Genomic DNA, 13009 nt, shown 5'->3' with positions numbered 1-13009 from the left:
GATTTTGGTATCATTCTATAGGGAGAAGTATTACATGAAAATTTTATGTTGAGAAGATGTTTATCATGAGTATAGTATTTTGGTATTAACAGTGGGGGAGAACCATTGAGGTAAATGAAGCATGAAGCAAGATTTGATTGATTTGAAGAATGTTTATCTTTTGATTCTTGAAATTAGATGTTTTTCATCTATGTTCCCATCAATTCCAAAAGGGGATATTTTTGGAAGATTGTTTTGATGATGACATGTTATATTCATGACTGAGTTTGTCATTGATGTCAACATAGCATGTTTGATGTCTTTTGTGGTATCTGACATAAGAAAAATGGAAAGATCAAGTTGATATGGATGGCTAGTTGAGCATGATAACCACCTAAGGTTATGGGAGATACATCTAAGTATTTGGCATATACAATTAATGTAGGAAGTGTTAGGAATAAGGTGTCTCAACCTTGTATAATTCCTATTCTTATTATTTGCTTTGTAAAATGTATTTCTTGCAAATAATGTTGATGTGTCAACATCTTGAATTGTGTGTAAGGAGATCATGACTAAAATGGTTATGATGGATTCCTATGACACGTAAGAGCTATGTTAGGAAGATTCAATGACAGGTGAAGACATGTGGCAACTAAGATATTTGAGTATTGTACACTCTACCCCAATAGTGGGAAAATTTTTTTGGGGTTCCAATTTTCTTAGAGAATGGTAAAACCCTAATATGGTTTACCTTTGGGAGTAGCCCTAAAGTGAAGTGCATCATATAAGCATTTTTAGGTTTGCAAAGAGATGCGATGCGAAAAGGGTCTATTGTTGGTACTGCGAGTAGCTACTGGAGTCTTCTGTTGTTGATGTTGAACTTGCATTGCAAGTGTATTGTAACCTTGTGTTGAAGATAATACATTGTGCAGGTTCTGAAGGGGTGGGGTTGTTTTACCGAAAGGTTTTTCCCCACCAAAAAATCTTTGTGTTATGTGTTCCTTTCTCTATCTATTTTCTGTATGCATGTTTGGCTGTAATATTGTTATTTACATGATATTGAATTTGTAAGTGTAGAAGATTTTAATAGGATTTGCATCATAATTTCCTTATGAGATTAGTGTAGGAAGCTATTTTTGCACCTGAGTTTCCTTACGAGAAGCATAAAGGATAAGTCTAGAAGAAGTTATGTAAGTTTTGGTGATAACTATTCTAATATAGAATTTGTAGAGGCATGCTCTAGTAAACTTGTTATATCTCTCAGTAGAATTGATATCTTGAGAATCGAGATTGAGGACATGGAAAAGACATGTTGAGTATGACATGGATAAGCTTGCTTGTTATAATATTATGTGTATAGAAAGTTATTCAAGTTGCAAGGAAAAAAAATTGTGTTATCACTCAGTGTAGTGTGTTCTTAATGTGGTCCTATAATAATTAATTGAGAAGGACTAAAAGTCGACTCAAGGAATTGTTTAATGGACTTGGTATAGAGGAAGGATATTTTCCTTTATCATGGAATGGATATATTTGAAGTGTGAATGTCAAAAAGCAACAAAAAGTGTGGAATGCAAAGTTAAACAGAGCAGTGCAGAAGTGGAGGAAACTTCATTGCGAAGGTTTTGCCGAGTGATCCAAGGTTTGGTATTTGGATCCAAGGTTTGTGACCTGGCCTCAAAGGTCTAATAGTGATTGGTCTAGTTCATAGGAAAAAGGAAAGAATAAGGAAAGAAGGAAATAATAGTAAATTACTTGTTTGAGTAGTGAGCTCTTCTTGTAGTTGAAGTTGCATGTTTGGGTAGTGGGCTCTTCTTACATACATTGTACCACAACTCTTAATGGGGTTGGAATGTCCTAATAAGGATTCAAAGTCTCCTAATAGGGATTCATTGTACTAAATGTTGTAATAGACTCCTAATATGGTCCATCCTCTAATTAAGAATATTTATATTAGTACATCATCTTGTGGGCATCATTCCCATTGGGGTTTTCCCTTTGATCAAGGGTTTCCCTAGTCAACATATCTAGTGTAATTGTCTATGTGCATCTTTGTATGGTTTCTATTTACTTTGGTTGAGTGGTTAAGTTTGTTTGAAGAAGATAAGTTTTTTTAATTGTTGGATAACTGATTCACCCCCCTAGTTATCTTGGTGGACTATTGTTTCTAATAGAGAGCTCATCATAGATAGTTTGGGACCAATAAATCTATATATCCTCAACACATATAGATTGAATTAGGAAGAAATGGTGCTTGAAAAACTCCAAGATCTCCTCTTTTCCTTTTAATCTTAGGAGAAGAGCAAGGATATCCACTATCTCTCTTTTTAAATTTATGTCAATCAAGGTCTTGGTCATTTTTCTCTTCTTTGAGTGAGAAGTCTAGAACCATGTCCTCTACATGTCTTCTTGTCTTCTTCTTATTGAACACAAATGCAGAAGAGACAAAATCAACATCACAATACTGCTCCTTCACATGAATGTAGAATTTAGATTGCATTAGTTCCCTTTTTATTGTGATAAGGATAGATTGGTTAGGAAACAAAATTTTCTTTGTTCCTAGGTTGTATCTTTCAATACATTCCCTCACAAGATCAGGTGCATGCGCTACCATTAGAAAACTAGCTGCCTCAACTAGTCTACTCTCTTTAAGAGGAAATAACTATTGGAATTAGAGCATTGGTGCCACATGAACAAAATTAAGTTTGACCAATGATTATAACAACAAGAATTTCATTTAATTCCATGATAAAAATCTATTTGAACTTTTCATTATCTTGCACATAAAAACTTAAATTCTTGGAAGCTCTATTACTTTACTTGGAGCAAAGTCATATTACCAAAAATTACTTAACTAAACAAGTTTGTAAGTTCTATGGGGGAGAAGGAGAAACTTAGCTTTTCTATAAACCAAACTTCCTTCTATTTAGAAATACAACATAGGGATTAATCCTTTATTAGCTTGTGCACTTCATTCTTTCACTTTCCACCTTAGCATTTAACACTACATTTCCTTTATATTAGGATCACATTCTCACTACTAACTTTTCTAGAAGTATCTATGAAGCATCTTCAAAGAATATTTGTACTTTAAAGTCAATTTTTTTTCTATTCACAAAGCCTTCATATAAGTAACCTTTTTCATTACCTTGGGATAGAAAATCCCTTTCTCAATGACATTTCTCAAGCTAGAGTACAACTAACAACACTTTACCCTTAACCTCAATTTGATGGCTTCTAATCTAGGTCTCAAAAATGCCTTATTGATGAAGAGATCACAATAGTTATTTCAACATTGTACCTTTACTACTTGTATGTAAAGTCTTGGATAGCTCACAAATCATTATGGCCTTGGAAGCAAAACAAAACACCTTCACTTCCAATAGTGCATAGCGAAAAACTCATAGATATGATCTTTTCCTTCTGAAGGTAGAATCTACCTCTACAACATGAATGAGCTTATTCCTAGCATTGGTTTATATCCTCATGGATCTTTTCATCATGACATATTCATATGCACAACCTGTTAACCAATATTATGGCTTCATTCTATGGATACACAATTTTGTTCATTGAAGGGAAGACTAGCTTGATTGTTTGAGATCCATAAGGAAAAATAATTATGGGGCAAGATAGAAAGTGGTAGAACATGAATAACTTACTTCTCATCGAGAGGATGCCAAAACACATCTCACCCATACCTAGATCACCTAGACTCTGTGTGCATCAAAAAAATAGAAACCTCACATAGAAGAAGTAGGTCTAGGCAATGCAAGGGAGATCCAAAAAAAAAAGAATGTGAGGGACTTAGAAAAGATGAGAAGTGATCTAAATAATTATACATCACCCAAAATTTCTTAAAAATCAATAACTTCAAGCTTTTGAGGGTAAGACTAAAACTTGGCAACAACTTCTAAAGAGTTTTTTGAAGCTCCTAGGGCTTGCGACTCTATTGTGGGCATCAAATGCATCAAGTAAATACAACAAAATTTGTGTGACTTTCTTGATATTATCTAGGATTTTGTGCACCAATATGAGAAAGTTTTCACTGTGCATGGTGCTTCTGCTATGCAAGATTGGGCTCTTCAAGCTTGCATCACTACCACCCCCAATAGCTTTCTACAAAGTACTATGCCTTTTGTGAGTAGAAGCTTACACTTGTTAATTTTAAAGAGGCTATTAATTCCATGGTAGATATAAAGCCCTTGGTTGTAATGACTTCCATTGTGAATTTTATAAAGCCTTTTGGGATGACATTGGCCCTGATCTATATAAAGTTTATCATGAAGTGTTTAACTCTCAATCCTTAGGGAGAATAATTAATAAGGGTAACATCAAATTCATAACTAAAGCTAGTGACCACAAGGATATCTGCAACTAGAGGCCCATCATTTTTTTGAATGTCTCCTACAAGATAATTGCTAAGGTTCATTCTCTTAAGATCCCACATCTCTTGTCTTAGATTATGTGACCTAAACAAACTAGCTTTATTAAGTCTAGGTATATTCTAGATAACATCATTGTTATCTAGGAAGGTGTGGAATTGGTGCATCAATCCAAATAGTAGGCTTTATTTCTCAAGATTGACTTTTCTAAATGTTATAACAGGATTGAGTTGTCTTTCATCTTGGCCATGTTGCAAGCTTTCGGGTTTGGCCCTATTTTCCTTCAATCTATTCAATGCTTTTTTGGGGATGCCTCTACATGTATTACCATTAATGGGTGATAATCTGAGCCCTTTGGGATCTTTAGGTCTATTTACCGAGGGCATGATTAAGAAAATATTTGTATCTAGTAGTTACAAAGAGGCAACATGGTTAATATTTGGGGCATCACAACATCACAAGTAAATGAAATGTTAAGTCCTAAACTATGGCAAAAATGTGAAGTATTAAATTTGATGGTCATTTCTAGATCAAAGTAGTTAGTGAATTGAAATGATAAATAGTTTTGAAGTAGTGATAAAGCATAAAATAAAGTAATTGTTGGTGTAATTAATTATTTACTAATTACACTTACTTAATCTTACTTAGGATAATGCATTGCATAGTAGTTTGTGATTAAGAAACTTAGGAGTTTGCACCTCAATTAAACACATGGTGTAGGAGAATTCCACTCTAGGTGATCATAGTTGTTATCTCATTCCACCTTTAGTGCACTTATCACATTATCATCCTCATCATTGCACATATTTCATTTCATAATGGAGGATGATCCACCTTTGGTGGACATGTGGTTCCACCTTGTGCGAGTGATAGCTTATCTTCTTCTTATTGTTGTCTCTTATTGCCTCTCCTATATAAGGATCTCTATTATGTAAATTTGAAATCAATCAATCAGATGTCAATCAAGTCCATCATCAATAATAGCATTCTTGCATCTTCATGCATTTGTCTTGCTAATCTCTTGTGGAAGTTATCTTGGTCTTTCATTTGATCCTAAGAGTGTTGTAGAGTCACCTAAAACTCTAACACAGTATCAGAGCTCTCATGGTGTGAAGACCTATTCTCAAGAAGTGCAATCTTGGCTTGACTTATTATTGATGCAACATTGGTAATTTGGACATCACAATTTGGAGGAGATTTCAGGAGTCATATTTTGTGACCTTCTATTTTAGGAAACAATTGGAGCTTGCCGATGAAATAAGAGGTTTGCATCATATAGAGGGGGTCCAAAAACCCCTAAATCAAATTTTGTTTCATCAAAATCAGACATTTGAGGCCAAATCTAGAGCCATTTGATTTTTGAAGGTGTGGTGGTGGCAATTTAGAAAAAATAATTTTAGAGGTGATTTACAAACAACGATATCTCCCTCATATGAACTTCTTTTTTTGAGCAACTTTTTGTGTTTTGGGGTAGAATTTCACAATCTACATAGTGGTGTAGGTGATTTTGGATCTGTATCTCAAAATTTATTTGAAAATTGCAAATTCCATTTTTTGCAACTTTCAAGGCTTTGTTTGCACACCTGGTAACATTTTCATGTGTAATTTTTTTGAAAGTGCATGATTTTTCCTCTACTTTCGAGTTCTATAATAAGATTTTAGTGATTTAGAGTGGACATATCACTTTTAGAAATAGGTCTTTTTTGGCTATATTTGCACTTGGTGAATACTTGGATTTCAATTTTCTTAATTGAATAAGTAAATTGAAGGAGTCATCAATTTATTTTAGTCATCATTTGATTTCATTATGGATTTTTCAAAAGTCCCATTTCTCACAACATATAACTATCAATAATGGAAACAAGTAGTTTTTAATTAGTTGATGAGTATTAGATTGCTTAGAATGATTCTTGAATAGGATCTAGAACTAGCTACAAGTGTTGCAGAAAGAAGGAAATGGTTTGATAGAAGGGATAAAGAACTTGGCTCTCTTAGATCTACTATCTATCATGTTTTGCTATATCATATTGCATCCTGCACACATCCTCATGATGCCTAGACAATATTGGAAGGAATCTTTGGTAAACCTGATATAATAATAAAATTCAAATTGGAGAATGAGCTTATAGGTCTAAGTCCATATGATTTTGACAAAATTTAAGACTTTTTCTCTAAGTTCAATTCCATTAGATTGGAGCTTTCTAATTGTGGTATTACTAAAGATGATGAACAATTGATATTATCTATTCTTTCCAAGCTAGGTTCTGAATATTCAATCTTTGTTTCCACATTCTATGCTACTATGGATGCACTTGGTAGTGCATACAAAATGCCTTCTCTTGATGAATTTGGAGCTCAGCTCACAAGGGAAAAAGAAAAGTTAACACACATGGGTCAATTGAAGTTGGACAAGTATCAAGCATTGGTTGCAAATGACTCCTCTCCAAAGGCTCCCAAGGGAAAGGGAAACAAAAAACACAAGGATCCTAAGCAACATGACAAAGATGATGAATCTCCTTCACAAAATAATACTGAAACCAAGTTCTCTTCAAGAGAAGAAACATCTAGAAGAAAGAGAGATAAATGCGTTTATTGCAAAAAGTTAGGACATGATGAGCATAAATATTTCCATAAGAAGATTGATGAGCTCACTCATATTCTTCAAAAGAAAAATATCCAGTTTCCCTCATTAGTGTTTGCTCCTTCTTCTACACATCAGGCATCTTCTACATCTACATCATCATCCAAAGAAAAAGGACAAACACTCATTGATTTCACACATCCTAAGCAAGGTAAATGACTTCTTGATTTAGGTGCATCACATCATATGGCATCTTCTATGGATATGTTTTATTCTATCGAGCCTTGTACTTCTCCACCTATATTGATGTGTAATAATACATAATTGAAGGTTTGTGGGAAAGGTTCTATTTCTATGGGAGAGGGTACATTTAATGATGTTCTTTGTGTACAATCTTTGATCACTAATCTCCTTTCCATTTACCAAATTACTCATGGGGCATAAGGTAAATTTTTTGAGTTCACTCCTGATTATGTCTATATTAGGGACATGGGGACTAAAGATGTCATAGATATGGGATTTGTTGATGATACATCATGCTTGTATCCTTTTGCATATTTTTTTGATAATAATGATGATATTCGTGATGTACCTAACCCTTTATCAAGTATGAATAATTTATGTGAGGAGAACATTGGACACTTGAATCACTTTTCTCTTGATACAAGTGTTGAACTTCCTACTCCTCCACCTCCTACTTCTTCAGACATGAGTTCTACTATTCAACAAGATAATCTTTATGCTTTAGATCTTGCAGTGTGGGATGAATTATTGGATGCTATTTCAGATGACTCTCATAATGTAGAACTGGTTAATACATTTGAGGGGGTTTCTCTTCGAGATACTTCTTCACCTTCTTTGGAGATTAGATTTCCCAACCCTTCATGTTATCTTCTTTTTTTGTATCTCATAGGTTATCTTGATGGTGTGACAAAATATTTGAACTTGGAGAAACCTATTCATTCTTTAGAGATGCATACATGGAGACCTTCTTCCTCCTTCCTCACTTTTTACATGGAGTTTCTTCTTTATCATTTGATGTATTTATCTCTTCCTAAGAGGAGACATGTTTCTTTTAGGCATTGGATTATATTTTTCTTGCATGTACTCTTCATCTACATTGGAGCTTCTTTATTATGGGGGGGATATCATGTCTCCTTATTTCCTTCCTATGGGGGATCATTCTTTGTATATACATGATGTATGCAATTTTTTGGGGGTGTTGAGTACTTCATCCATCCATGCATCTTGTTTTCATCTCTCTTTTTGGAGGAGGGTTTTTCCCATGAGGTTTTCTCTCTTTCTCTACTTTATGAGAGATTACATTTCATGTATTGCATTGTATATTGTACATGGGTACCTAAAATGGCCTAGTAGTAAGGACCCATATTGCATTGTGAGTTTAAGTATATTCCCCTAAGTTGCACTTAAAGGGGGGTGTTGGTGTAATTAAATATTCACTAATTACACTTATTTAAGCTCACTTAGGATAATGCATTGCATAATAGTTTTTGATTGATATACTTAGGAGTTTGCACCTCAATTAAATACATGGTGTAAGAGAATTCCACTCTAGGTGGTTAGAGTTGTTATCTCATTCCAACTTTAATGTAGTTATCACATTATCATCCTCATCATTTCACATACTTCATTGCATAATGGAGGATGATCCACCTTTGGTGGACATGTGATTCCACCTTGTGCAAGTGATAGCTTATCTTCTCCTTATCATTGTCTCTTATCACCTCTCCTATATAAGGAGGTCTATTATGTTCATTTTAAATCAATTAGTTGGATGTAAATCAAGTCTATTATCAATTATAGCATTATTGCATCTTCATGCAATTGTCTTGCCAATCTCTTGTGAAAGTTATCTTGGTCTTTCATTTCATCTTAGGGGTGTTGTAGAGTCACCTAAAACTCTAATAGTACTCATAGTTTCACAAGCCAATGTAGTCAATGAAAAAATGAGGTCTCAAAGTGGTAATTAAAGGGAAGCACAATGTCACATTCTTGACATAGCAATTAGAAATCTAAGTAATGAAGTTATGAAACAGATTAAGATAGCCCTCTTTGCATGATCACAACTGGGGATAAAGAGAAGAAGAAAACCACAATGAAGTAGTGATAAAAAGGTCATTGCATAATCAAAAATCTCAAATTTAAAGGCATATTTTTTTTAAAAAAATGGTCATATCTAAGTTGGAAGGAAAAATATGAGCTGGAAGCATGGATAATTCAAAAAGTGAAGATACTGCTATCTTTTCAAGGTTTTCAAGCATGCAAGTTTTTAAAGCCACTAATGCCACACTCCCTCTTGTAGAGACATCTAAATTGTAAGAAGCATAGAGATTTTCATTACCTATTGCATTCTGGTTTGATTTTTTAGAGTATAGAAAAAGTTGCAAAGTGAATTCAAGCGAATTTCCAACATCAAGTAGTTAGAATTGTTAAGGCTATTTTGTAAAAATGGCACAGAAAGAAGGAGAACTAATAGCACAAGTTGTAATTGAAGAATCCACTTCAAAAGGGAAAAAACCTAGCCCATTTGTGGATGAATGGATGCAGATTCTACCTGGTTCTTCAAATGCACAATTTGCAAATGACCATCCCTTCAAGGATCCTTGCACATTCTATACAGATGGAGAAGTGCTTGATAGAAATGGTAGTGAACTACTTTGGTATTTTTACAAGAATAGGACAAAGAAAGTCCCATTTGCAACCCTTGGAGTAGAAACTTCAAAAAGTTAATTATGCCAGAGGTCTTTGTGGATGTCGACCTAGTGAAGCCAATGATAAAATGTTACAACCTAATTAGTAAATCATTTCATAGGAAAGATAACATCTTCCTGAGGCAATGTGTCATTACCAATTGACATAGAAAAACTTAATGAAAATTTCAAAAGCCATAATAATTTCTACATGGTAGGGTTATAACTTGGCACATCCCTTTAGAAAGAAAGGAGAAGGGGGAAATACCAAAGAAAAAGGAAGTAGATGAATCCATGCCCTCTTGAGTTCTTTTAGAGGTATATGAAGAATATTGTTTTTTCTTTGAAAAAAACCCTAGGTTCAGATGGAGCCATGTGTGCTATTGGTATACACTACATCATGGCATTAAACATTCAAGATCCCAACACAAATATGGGATATGATTTTTTTGAGTACATCATCACCAAGATCCATGATGAAATTATTGTTTTCCCAGAAGGGAAAATTTGAGAATTTTAGGTTCTATCACTACTCCATGCTCATGCATACGATCCAATTAAAAAATGTGGATTTATTTGATCAAAGCTTCTTCGAGTGTACAAAGGAATGAGGAGAAAGATTACTTGTACAAAGATGGAAAAGGGTATGGAAAATATTCTACCTATACTCTAATGCAATTTCTTTTTATAATGACTTTGTAGACCCCGTGTTAACAATTGTAGGAGCTGTTAGTGAAAGAATACCACCTAATGTGAAGAAGATAGTTAAGCCAAATTTATGTTTTGATGAGGGAAAATAAATAAGGCATAATTGGGGTAGTGTTTTTCTTTTTTAAGACTATATTGTTATTTGGTTTTTTGAGTGCTCTCAGCCCCCCATCATCTTCAAAGTTTGTGCTAGAGAGATTAGGAATTGCAGAGATATTCTAGCAATTAATATCATTAAATAGAGAATACTTGGGGAAAATTGTCAAGGACACTTTCTTGTGCAGATGTACCAAAGTAGGACACTTTGAGATAGGAAAGAATGCAATTGAGGAAACTGATTCTTTCCTTAGAGAATACAAATTTCCAGTGGCCCCTGCTAAAATATATGACCCTTGCAATGTAGTTAGGAATGCCTTAAAGAACATGAGGAGTTATACCTTACCTCCAACAAAATATCTATGGGAGGAGGATGCCATTGCTAGCAAATTGGATGAAAATGTATGTAGAGAAAGAATGATTAGTTTCAAGGATGTAGTAAGTTTTGAGCAAGAGATGAAGAAGGGAGATCCATCTTTCAAGGGATTTTATCCTAAGATGGAGGGATTTTATCCTAAGATGGAGTACTAGGCTTGACTAGACAAATGTATTGAGAATTTTGATGAAATTTCAGCCCTAGTACCTAAGGAGATTTGGAAAAGAGTGGATCCCAATTCTTCTGATTATGATATTGTGGTAAAAGTTAGTGATGATGAAGAAGATCAACCTAAATATTTAGAATGGGACCAATAGAGAAACACGAAGTAGAAAATGGTGAAGATCCACATAAGGCTACATATAAAACCTTAAAAATTCTTCCAAGGGGCAACTAGTATTTTGATACTGCGAGAAGAAATTTCTTGATAAATCAAGCCATCAAAGATGAGAAAAGGGCCAAGAAACTGCAACTCTAAGATAAAATGATTGATGATAGGATCATTGAGGCCAATGAATTCATGAGTGATGATAAGTTCATCAAAATAGAGGAATTCAAAGGTTTTTTGTTCAAACTAACATAAAATGAGTTATCCCTACAAATGAAGCTAGGTGACTCAAACGAAGTAGTTTCTGAGATGGTTCAAAAACTACAGAAGTATGACCCTGCCAATGAAACCCTCACTATGGAAGAATCTAGAAAGATAGTGAGGAGAAGTGGTATGATTGTCTTCCCAAGATGGGATATTAGTTTTTCATTTTTATTGGATCAAATGAGAAGACAAGAAAGAACATATCTTTTGAAGATGAGAATCAAATGGGAGAGTTGAGAGGCACTGGGTATATCATTGATGCCCAAATTGTGGCAATATGGATTTTAGCTCCAAAAAACTAGAAACCCACTCTTATGGAAATTAAAGATTCCTCTTTTGGTATTACAATAGGAAAGGTAAAATTTTGTGGTGGGGGATGAATTAGTAGTTTAAACTTTGACCCGTAAAACAAGGGTGGAAATCACACCCAAAAATCTTTACTACTATAGTAATAAAGTGTATCCAATGAAGGTTACAATGTTTGATCATGAGACATGATCTACCCTATGAAAGGTCTGCCCTATTAAAGGCTTACAAAGACTATTAGGTCTTACCTTGTTAAAGGATTTCAAAACCATGTTAGAAGTGTGCCTTATTAAAGGACTTTAACTCACAATTAAGTAAGCACTCTGTTAAAGGATTTCAATATAGCTTGTTAAGACTACTCTATTAAGAGATTTAACTGATTCACCTACTAGAATGACTTAGCATTGATCCTATAGTTAGCACTTGGTTGCTTGATGATAGATCACCTCTAAACTAATGTATTCTCAATCCTTCTTGATCAGATATCTCTTTGTTGTATACTATTCCCTTCCTCTATTCTCCTTTAACTTATTCTACAATGTAATTTCACTTCACAATTCCTTAGCCACCATGAATATTCTATTTATGCATGCAAGATTCTCTCTCCACTTCTTCTATGCACATATGAAGTTTAGGGTTTGTCCTCCTTAAGAAGACTTAGTTGACTTAGGGTTAGGTATGAATCAACGACTGTGATTCATCCATTTTTTTGCTTAAACCTTCCCTTTTCTTGATTGGACACATGCAATTCATAGGGATTCCAACTTAAGATTCATCCTTATCTGCAAAATATCATAATTCAATCTTCAAGTCATCTCAAAAATATTTTACATAGTAGTTTGTGCCATTACAAACAACTGCGTCAAAAATGTCTTACTCAGCACTTGAAGTCTATAATGCTCGATATATATTGATTTTTATACTGTGACTCAGCATCCAAATAACTTGGCATGCACTACTTTCTTAGCTAATGTATCACTTAGCATAACTATCTATTCGACACTTGAGTGACTCAGCACATGAGTGGCTCGACACTCACTATGGCGTCGACATGCTCTATCTTATACATGTTGTGCTCAACATGAACTAAGTACATGACTTAAGTGTATAAACACTCACTTGTCAAAACCAATATGAGATCAACATCCCCTAATTGAAATAATATATTTTGGTATGTGCACTCTACTTCTAGTAGCCAAATTTATGGACTACAAAATTCAGCAGCAATGAGGGGCATAAATAGGATATATGTATTGGACAAACATATAGAAGGAGCCT

The sequence above is a fragment of the Cupressus sempervirens genome, chromosome 9 (genome assembly GCF_028749045.1).
Source record: "Cupressus sempervirens isolate cs-2001-9-10 chromosome 9, ASM2874904v1, whole genome shotgun sequence".
In the NCBI taxonomy this organism is placed as follows: domain Eukaryota; kingdom Viridiplantae; phylum Streptophyta; class Pinopsida; order Cupressales; family Cupressaceae; genus Cupressus; species Cupressus sempervirens.
The sequence above is the reverse complement of the archived record's forward strand: the minus strand, read 5'-3'. Positions refer to the sequence as shown.